General features: G+C 35.3%; 1 protein-coding gene across 1 annotated transcript in view; it reads left to right on the top strand.

Annotated features, from left to right (window-relative positions):
- The first annotated feature begins 2044 nt into the window (after positions 1-2044).
- LOC114644881 (MARVEL domain-containing protein 2) overlaps positions 2045-10718 on the top strand; it is a 200636-nt gene continuing 191962 nt past the window's right edge. The window contains exon 1 of the mRNA XM_051930099.1: positions 2045-2094. The gene's annotated coding sequence lies outside the window, so the exon portion shown is untranslated. The remainder of the gene's footprint in view (positions 2095-10718) is intronic.

The following is a 10718-nucleotide window of genomic DNA, read 5'->3' as shown; positions in this document are numbered from 1 at the left end:
GATCTGATGCAAATTACTATCTGGATAAAATATTGCAAAATTAAAATTGCTTTACCTTTAGCAAACTCACATCAGTATAGCAGTTTGACGTTCCTTGGCCTGCATTGCAGGAGCCTCCTACCATCTCCACAACACACAATCACCCTCATGCAGTAGTGCTAGAATTTATTTGTCTTTCAGAAACATCATATTTATGCCATTGACTTGGTGGAAAAGAACCTAACAATATTTGACAAGAGTTGGAAGGAGATAGATGAAACAGACTTTCAATGTAGGGTTGTTGATTCTTGTTGGGTTGCAGATACATACTGTATATTACCATCTTATGGGATGCTGAATCTGGTCAGCCATGTCACCTAAAAGTTTTCATGTCTTTTCAATAGTTTGATAAAAAGAAGAACTGCATTAAGAAACACAATGAGTGGAGTACCTCATCTAGTATCTAAGGTCAAAGTAATTAAATGGCTAGTCACTTTCAATAGCAGAAGCCCCTTCAGTTACTATATAAAAAATTAAACCCAAAAGTTATGGATCTAAAATATGGATAGCATTTGATGCACAAATCAGTTTTGTATGGAATATCCCAGTATATGCTGACAGACCGGTCAGAGGAGGACAATAAATCAATTGGGACATGCTTATGTCACTTGATATGTCAGAGGCTCTTTTTTTTTTTTTTTTTTTTTTTTTGTTCTTTATTTCGTCTTATACAATTTCTCGTATTAGAAATTTGTTAGTTTTCGCATACCCCTTGGGGTCAGAGTGCAGGGTCAGCCATTGTACAGCGCCCCTGGAGCAATTACAGGTTAAGGGTCTTGCTCAAGGGCCCAGCAGAGTAGGATCTCTTTCGTTAGAGTGCAACATCCTATGGAATAATCTTTTCATGTGTTATGACCTCAGATAAGAATTGCTGCAAAACAGGGCAACCAAGATGGAAAATTTTAGGAAGAGAAGACCTGAATTTTCACCTGCACTACTAGGAACAAGGTGCAAAGCCTCTTTATCTATGTCTGTCACTCTGCCAGATACTGGTGGAAGTGGGAGACATACGTAAAGGCAGCCTTATGAGCAAAGATAGAAAAGCATTTACTACCAATGCAAAAATATATTTCTAAGGAACAAACTCACATGTTCACATCCTGTAATTTATATATATTAACACAGAGACACACAGATATTTTAAACAGACATAATCTTGTGTTTTATGTTGTCTGGTTAGAAACATAATTGTTAAATGCATTTAATGTATTTCTTTGACTTGAATAAAGTTTTGTTTTAAGAAATAAAATGTAAAATTTATAAATTTTGCATAGGTATATAGGGGTGCCCCATAACACCACAGATGTCATCATGATTGATACTATAACCCTTACATGTTTTGGAAAAATATATCTAATTCTAGTTGATTACAGTCAGATAAAACATATTCCTCATTTGCGTCACAGTTGGAAATATAATATAGTGCATTATTGTACAGTAAATGCAGTGTTGACACCACAAAATCCACATTTACAATTTATGACTATAATGAATAATTTAGCAGGTTAAACACATCATTTGGATGACAATCACTGTTAAATGTTTGGTTTATAATATTAAGGACAACTAGTTTTTTTATTTTGAATTTTATTTATTTATTTTATTTAATGTGAATTTCCCCTTGGGATTAATAAAGTATCTATCTATCTAGTTCAAATTATAATTAATGTCTATCATTTTCCAGGATAATAACAGTGTACTGTTTTTTAAATCTTTTTAAAAAGACTTTAAATCTATAAAGTCGAAAATGTGCCCACCTTTATGTAAGATCAGTTTCAAGTGGTTGAATTTTGTTTTGAATTTTATCATTTTAAAAATTGTACTTTTTAAGCATTAGATGGAAAATCGACAGTTTTCAAACCTCAATGGCATACTTCATAAACAAAGATTTAATGTAATCTCTCCTAGGTACGCTATAAAAACTAAGGTGAGCTGTGATACCTGTATTTTCCGTCGTGACGTCACTTTTGAGGTGGAGCGATCACATGGTACTGGCCGTCAACGCCATGTTTTGTAGAATATCAGGAAAAGCGAGACCGTTCAGCTACTAAACAGGTAGGAAAAAGCTGTTTTTTTTGTTATTGTTGCTTGAGGCTTAGGTCTTCGATTCTTCATAATGCTTACTTACTTTAAATCTTTTTCAACTGGGCATTTAAGTGTGAACGTAACTATTGACGGTTATTGGGTTTAGTTTTAAACATACAGTAGTAAATTTATGGAAGCGGACGTTATCTGAACTCGGTTACACTCACCTGGATTGTTTCGGCTCTGGTTTCGATTTGTGAGCTCGCGCGAGAGGCCGCTGTGGGTGTGGTATCGGTGAACTAAACACTCAATTTAAGTTTCAGTGTTTTTTTCCTGACAAAAGTTGTAAGCGATTATGATTAATGTGAGGCACTCCTGGTTGCTAACCATACTATAGCCGAACTTTTCATATAGCATCAATTAAGTTAATCAAGTGATTTAAATGTATTTATTTAAATATACATTATGTACAATATGTATTACATCGGTAATGACGTTTTTTGATGGTAAAGAAAAGTTGGTCTAAGAGTGTAATTGTCGCATGTGCCACTGAATTTAGAGATGGAAAGTATGAAAAGTTCACAAGATTTCATTGTACTCCTTCAGAGTCGGGGCAGCAAGAAACAGGTTTTCCTCATATGAGCATTCACATTTCCTTTTTAAAACTTGATCGTCGTTAGACAAGTAATACGTTAATTCGTTATCAAATCAGCCCAATACACGTAAAAATTCTTGCTTTTTTTAATATAACTTAAACGGTTTAATTTCACGTTGCGGTTGCCATAACTTATTTTTGTATGACGTTTATCATTTCGGCAGATGATCTACCGAATAATACATTTAAAATAGACCTCTGTGTTATATGTGAAGTTTTGCATTTTTAATAGCGATAAATGTCAGTTCACATTTTGTTGTAGAAAAAGAGCATACCCTGGATCTTATAACGTGAGACATATGTATCAGCAGTAAAAAGTATGTTTTGTGTTTTTACTGAATATCAAACATGAGTTCTGACACAGAAATAACGTTAAGGTAAATTTAACACCAGTAGTATAAAGGACAATTTACTTCATAAAGCAGCTTGTTTTCAATATTAACATACGTATCCTGCAGTATACAACTTTACATTGGCATTAGTTTATTACATTGGCAATATTGCTTAACGTACGGAATGACACATTGGAGACATAGATTACACGTATTTCAAAATTTGGTTTAAAAAAAACAGCTGGATAATAAAACCGTTTAAAAAAACAAATTTTAAGTCGTATTAAGCAGTTTTTCATTTGTGAGCTTCGTCTATTGTGGCGATGGTTATCAACATAAACATGGAGATGTGCAGTTTAATTGCCCAATAGCTGATTTTAAAGAATACCAATACTGTATTTCAGTAGGAATACTGCCAAATGTACTTTAAAATAATGGAGTTGTTGTTGTTGTTGTTTGTGGCCATCGCAGCTTCACATTTCTCAGGGAGCCTGAATGGTGAAGTTATGTTATTTTAGCCATCAAAACAGGAGAAAACCAACTACAAATATTTATTAAAAGAACTAAAGGGTATCAAGCTACACAATAATTCAGTGGATAAAAAAAAATCTGGAAAACTCTTGTTGTTTTTCAAGACATGAAAGAACAGGTTGGCTTGAGAAAAAAAATTTGGTTACATTACCATGTAAGTGCTACTCATTATTATGCAATATGTGCTACTTATTATTATGCAATATAAGTATCTATTCATGCATAAGAATACACTTGAAAATGTTTTTAAAGGAATGCTGCATCAACTTACATGAAAATAAGCCACATGTGATTGACTTCTTGAGTTGAAGACAAGACTGTTCACCAAATGAGGGAGAAAGGCAGATGTTCAAAAAGGAGCGAAGAAACCGAGATGCAGTTTGCAATTGTGAGGTCACTGATGTATGACATAATTGCAGCAGTTGGAGTTGGTCTTACTATAGGGCCCCTATTAGTCAGTTAATGTTTCCTAAATGTAAACATTAATCTTATAACAGTGTCAGCAAGCTGACAAAGTGACTGCTTGATTGAAATACTGGTAATTAGAACTGTCATTTTACAGAAGTTGCTAGAAAGGGTTTTAGTAAATCAGATAATGTTCATGAAACTATCCTGAATCAGTGTTTTTGATGTGGCTTTTATATTATGATGGTTTTTTGGTTAATCCTTATTTTTAAAATAAGCTTCAGAATCCTGTGTTTGAGTCCTTGCCTGTGCACTTCATTTCTGGATTTAGCACTTTTTTCTCAGTTTATATTTTGGAATATTTCCTATGTTTCCCTTGTACACACATACCTATGACTTATCACCTCGCTATAAGAAAATCAAACTGATTTGTTTGTGTGAGCTCTTTGGAACATTACACTGTTCTACACTGTTTGCATCTTGCTGTGTGTGTGTTTATTTTTTTAAGCAAATTAAAGCTGAAAATAGTAGTAAAAGTTGTGCAGTATGATGCCAGTCTAAGGCATCAAGTGTGCAATTTTTAGCAGAAGTTTAGGCCACCTCAATTGACTCTTCTTAATATGGAGAAGTAGTGAATCTACTCCCAAGTTTTTCACTGATTATAAAGATCCTCATTATGTCCCTGTAAAGGTTATGTCACATTAGACAACTTTTCCAGCGATTTTCAGTCTTAGCCTTCATTTGCAATATCTTAGCCAGGCAGTAGGTAGCACACTCCTGTGAAGCCGATTGTCTAATGTGATCTAGTTTGAGAACTATTTATTTGAGACCACCACCTATTTGGCACTACTGTCATTGGTTAATTTCTTATATAAAGTTATAAGAAGAGGTACTTAATTTTTCTATAGTGATGGGCAACTCACAAGTAACATTCTTTTTGAATGCCTCCTTTCAGTGAATCATACAAACTGGTTTTTGTTATTGGATTTTTAAAAAATTGAATATATTAACAATATTAAAAATGTTTACAGTATGTCCCTTTTTAAATCCAACAAACTAGTCAAACAAAACTAAACCTTATAAAAATATTATTCTAATTTTTAGCAATTATTTGGTTTCACCTTTACTTTAGCGCACACTTCTTTATGGCTCATTGATTGTACCGTGCATTTGTTATTATCTGATTCTTTTAAGTTTCAGCTGATTCATTACCTGAGAACCATGTTGCATGATTTTCGTATACTTGTGATTCTGTAACATACAGTAACTTGTTACCTTAATTAAGCATCTTAAATAAGTTGTCATGCTTTGTGCACTGAGACAATGTCATATGAATTATTATCATGTTAAATATAATTAATTATATATTGTAAGTGCCACATGGGATTGACGGATATCCCGTCCTGGAGAGGGGATGGTTCCTTACGCAGACATTAGATGGCAGCGGTCCTGGATATCATTGCCCAGTTAGAAATCAGCAGGGAATGCCGGGAATTGTCTGCGCTGTAGGAAGAGACAGCCCCTGTTATTCGTAACTTATGTATGATCCTTGAGTGCTTCCAACGGGCCATAACTCTAGCACTGGAAGTATTCCTGTGTCCTTAATAAAAGGAACTACACTTCCTTGTCCAGGCAAGTTGGAGCTGGGAGGAAGTAATGCAACACTCGACTGGAGGATAGCAGTGTAGTAGAAAGAGAAGAAGAAACCACATGGTTTTGTGCTTGTGTATACAAGTTATTTGTAACAAACTCCCTTTATTTAAACTTGGGACTGAGTTGGTGTGTTCATGTTTGGGGCTTACTGGCGCCTTGTAGCCTTCATAATATACATACATATATGTAACTATTATATATTTGTGTTGTGATCCCCCTGGACTTTATGTATGCGCCACTGTCTATTCCTAAAAATTAAAAAGTATCAAATCGGATTAATCAAATGTAATTTACTTAAATGGGTAGTTCAGAAGAATCGATTCAATAAAGTGATTTGAAATGTTCTTTACTATTTTTCTGGTGCTGATTCTTTCTCCTTAGCAAACCATTATTTACTGTGAAAGAACCTAAAAAATTCAGAATTATTAATTTTGTAGAGTTGTTGTAAAGTCTTTAGTTCACTCACTTTCACATAAGACGTTTCCACATGTGGTCAAGAGGTGATGAATGCATTTATGATGTAGGGTGTGCAACAGAGTTGTCAGTTTATTGAAAACAACCCACCATAACTCAGCTTATACAACTACTTAAAACCTCCAGCATCCCTGGGGTTGATAAGTTTACTCTCTCAAGTTTATTTTCTTTCTCACAAAGAAAAGTTGTATAAATTACCAGGAATTTACCAGGTACCTTTACCATAAAACGGGATTGTCCATAGTTAAATCATCTATCTTTATTCTAATATACAGTTCTCTGCCAAAAAAGTACACCAGAATATGTAGGAGAATTCCAGAAAAACTGCATAATACTGCATATGCCAAACCTTACAAACCTATTTTTCCTTGGGTGCATACTAATTAAAAATAATTAGTCTGGGCTGAAAGGATGTTTATTTTAAGTTACATCAACATGATACAACTGTATTTTGAGGAAAATGGACAAACTAGATTTAATGTTTAAAAAAAAAAACAAAAAAAAAAAAACAAACTGTAGCCGTATTGTCTGGAGGAGAAGGAATGATTGTCTTTGTGATGTTGATTGTCTCTGTGATGTTGAAAATGTAAACAGGTTTCATTTGTGTTCAGCTAAGAGTTACACGTAACTGGATGCACTGTATTTTGTTCCTTCACAGTACTGTGATATACTTTATACATTCATTAAGTTATTTCCTAAAGTGCATTGTGTTTAACAGCAAAATACTGTGATAAACTAATAAAGCCAGTGCTTGTCCTGTGAAAAGTACCTGTAAAATGGTTTAAGATTTTTTTTTTTTTTTTTTTACAGTGCAGGCTTTGATATCTCACTTGCATTTGTTAAAATTAAAACTAGTAGTTGAACAGGAGAGGTCAGTTGTTGAATTTGGTCTATTACTTCTACTTTTTAACGAACCTCAATATTCAATTTTTGTACCATTGCCTTGAGTGACAAATGTGCTTTTGAGAAGTAAACAAATCAGTAAATAAACTGACCTCAACATGGCTTCAGTAGTGACTGGCAGCTTATGGGAGTATTTCCAAAAAGAAAGTGATCTATACTAATATATAATTAAGGCTGGTTTCCATCACATAAACTATACACTGCATTTGCTGAAGTACATTACAGTCTTTGTTGGTTAAAAATATTTTAACTTTACTAATGCAGGACTTTTAAAATTACTTAAATCAAATTGAGACTTGGAGAGCTGGCCTTTTTAAATTGAATATCATAAGTTCATTTGTAAAGTGGACAATGCACAACTCAAATGTTGATTAGTCCTTTATTTTACTTTCTGTCAAATTTAATACAATTTTTTCAAATTCATTTGTTCCTGTATAACTGGTTAGTGGATCCCACAGCAGTATGTGGCTTTTTAATTTCACAATAACTTTCTGCTACTACATAGTAGCAGTAGTAGTGGTGAACCAGCATTGACACAATTCTATTTTGTCATCAGGTTTTGTGTTTTAAAAATGTCACTGGAAAAAAGCTTTTTTATGTACTATGGGAAATTTCTGAATTAACACGTGTGACTTTCACTTTTTCACTTTGTTTTGTAGATGTGAATTTACATTTAGTGTTGAGGAAAGAAAGCAAAATTGTTGTTAATTTGCTCCATGGTCTGCTGAAAAAGCAATTAAAATAATGCTGTTTTTTATGTTGGAAAGCTGCTAAACACACTAAATTTGTACTACATTGCTGCAAATGCAATGGAATCAAAAAAGAATACAGACTTCCAACATTCAGCATGGTGGTGATATTAATAAACAAGAAACACATATTGTCTCTTTTGTAATATATGTCAGTTTTTAATTAAATATTTTAGGCATGCTGGTTTATTAGCAGAAAATCATAGTTTTGCCTTGTATTTATTTCCTAGTGAGTTCTTTTGAAAATGAGAGGAGTTTCAGTAAGTATAAAACACTGCTTGCTGAAAATAGAGTCCATCCCAAAAAATTAAGTATTTTATGATGTACAGTGCATCCAGAAAGTATTCACAGCGCATCACTTTTTCCACCTTTTGATATGTTACAGCCTTATTCCAAAATGGATTAAATTCATTTTTTTCCTCAGAATTCTGCAAACAACACCCCATAATAACGTGAAAAAAAGTTTACTTGAGGTTTTTGTAAATTTATTAAAAATAAAAAACTGAGAAATCACATGTACATAAGTATTCACAGCCTTTGCTCAATACTTTGTCGATGCACCTTTGGCAGCAATTACAGCCTCAAGTCTTTTTGAATATGATGCCACAAGCTTGGCACACCTATCCTTGGCCAGTTTCGCCCATTCTTCTTTGCAGCACCTCTCAAGCTCCATCAGGTTGGATGGGAAGCGTCGGTGCACAGCCATTTTAAGATCTCTCCAGAGATGTTCAATCGGATTCAAGTCTGGGCTCTGGCTGGGCCACTCAAGGACATTCACAGAGTTGTCCTGAAGCCACTCCTTTGATATCTTGGCTGTGTGCTTAGGGTCGTTGTCCTGCTGAAAAATGAACCGTCGCCGCAGTCTGAGGTCAAGAGCGCTCTGGAGCAGGTTTTCATCCAGGATGTCTCTGTACATTGCTGCACTCATCTTTCCCTTTATCCTGACCAGTCTCCCAATCCCTGCCACTGAAAAACATCCCCACAGCATGATGCTGCCACCACCATGTTTCACTGTAGGGATGGTGCCAGGTTTCCTCCTAATGTGATGCCTGGCATTCACACCAAAGAGTTCAATCTTTGTCTCATCAGACCAGAGAATTTTCTTTCTTATGGTCTGAGAGTCCTTCATGTGCCTTTTGGCAAACTCCAGGCGGGCTGCCATGTGCCTTTTACTAAGGAGTGGCTTCCGTCTGGCCACTCTACCATACAGACTTGATTGGTGGATTGCTGCAGAGATGGTTGTCCTTCTGGAAGGTTCTCCTCTCTCCACAGAGGACCTCTGGAGCTCTGACAGAGTGACTATCGGGTTCTTGGTCACCTCCCTGACTAAGGCCCTTCTCCCCCGATCGCTCAGTTTAGATGGCTGGCCAGCTCTAGGAAGAGTCCTGGTGGTTTCAAACTTCTTCCACTTATGGATGATGGAGGCCACTGTGCTCATTGGGACCTTCAAAGCAGCAGAAATTTTTCTGTAACCTTCCCCAGATATGTGCCTCGAGACAATCCTGTCTTGGAGGTCTACAGACAATTCTTTTGACTTCATGCTTGGTTTGTGCTCTGACATGAACTGTCAATTGTGGGACCTTATATAGACAGGTGTGTGCCTTTCCAAATCATGTCCAGTCAACTGAATTTACCACAGGTGGACTCCAATTAAGCTGCAGAAACATCTCAAGGATGATCAGGGGAAACAGGATGAACCTGAGTTCAATTTCGAGCTTCACGGCAAAGGCTGTGAATACTTATGTACATGTGCTTTCTCAATTTTTTTATTTTTAGTAAATTTGCAAAAATCTCAAGTAAACTTTTTTCACGTGGTCATTATGGGGTGTTGTGTGTAGAATTCTGAGGAAAAAAATGAATTTAATCCATTTTGGAATAAGGCTGTAACATAACAAAATGTGGAAAAAGTGATGCTTTGTGAATACTTTCCGGATGCACTGTATATGGTCTCCTTGAATTCCAAGCAAAGTAATTTGTCAAAAGTTTCTATAAAGAAGAAATCAATGTAGTTCATAATTTCCCAAGATGCATGTGACAATACATTGTTTTTAAATAGGTTTAGCTCAGTGTTAGCTGTCCAGTGTTCATTTTGTAAACAGAAAGAGCAATTCAAAGACAAAGGCCCAGGCTGTGGAAATGAGTGTCCCCTCCAGATGGGATGGAGAGGCACATTAAATATGGAATTAATATAGAAGACTGTCTACAGTCTTTTTTAAAATACATTTTGAATAATTTTAGCTATACAGTATTCATTTTGCCAGCAGTTTACAGGGGCACACATCTCTACGGCAAAGGCTCAGCTTTGGAAATAACTGTCCCCTCTGTGGAAAGGAATGGAGGGGCACAGTAGATATTAATGTGTGATAGAAGACTGCCTGAAAAGCTTATTAAAGACACTGTGCACAATTTTCACTACCCAGCGTTCATTTTGCATGTGGGTACAGCAGGTAAAAAATGATCATTGAATACTTTTTGTAAGTTTTTTTTTTTTTTTCTTTTCTTTTATATAAACATTTGATCAATTCTATCAGCTGTGCATATAATACAGTGGTGTGAAAAACTATTTGCCCCCTTCCTGATTTCTTATTCTTTTGCATGTTTGTCACACAAAATGTTTCTGATCATCAAACACATTTAACCATTAGTCAAATATAACACAAGTAAACACAAAATGCAGTTTGTAAATGGTGGTTTTTTATTATTTAGGGAGAAAGAAAAAAATCCAAACCTACATGGCCCTGTGTGAAAAAGTAATTGCCCCCTGAACCTAATAACTGGTTGGGCCACCCTTAGCAGCAATAACTGCAATCAAGCGTTTGCGATAACTTGCAATGAGTCTTTTACAGAGCTCTGGAGGAATTTTGGCCCACTCATCTTTGCAAAATTGTTGTAATTCAGCTTTATTTGAGGGTTTTCTAGCATGAACCGCCTTTTTAAGGTCATGCCATAGCA

Source organism: Erpetoichthys calabaricus, chromosome 7 (assembly GCF_900747795.2).
Source record: "Erpetoichthys calabaricus chromosome 7, fErpCal1.3, whole genome shotgun sequence".
In the NCBI taxonomy this organism is placed as follows: domain Eukaryota; kingdom Metazoa; phylum Chordata; class Cladistia; order Polypteriformes; family Polypteridae; genus Erpetoichthys; species Erpetoichthys calabaricus.
This window is presented reverse-complemented; position numbering and strand designations above follow the sequence as displayed.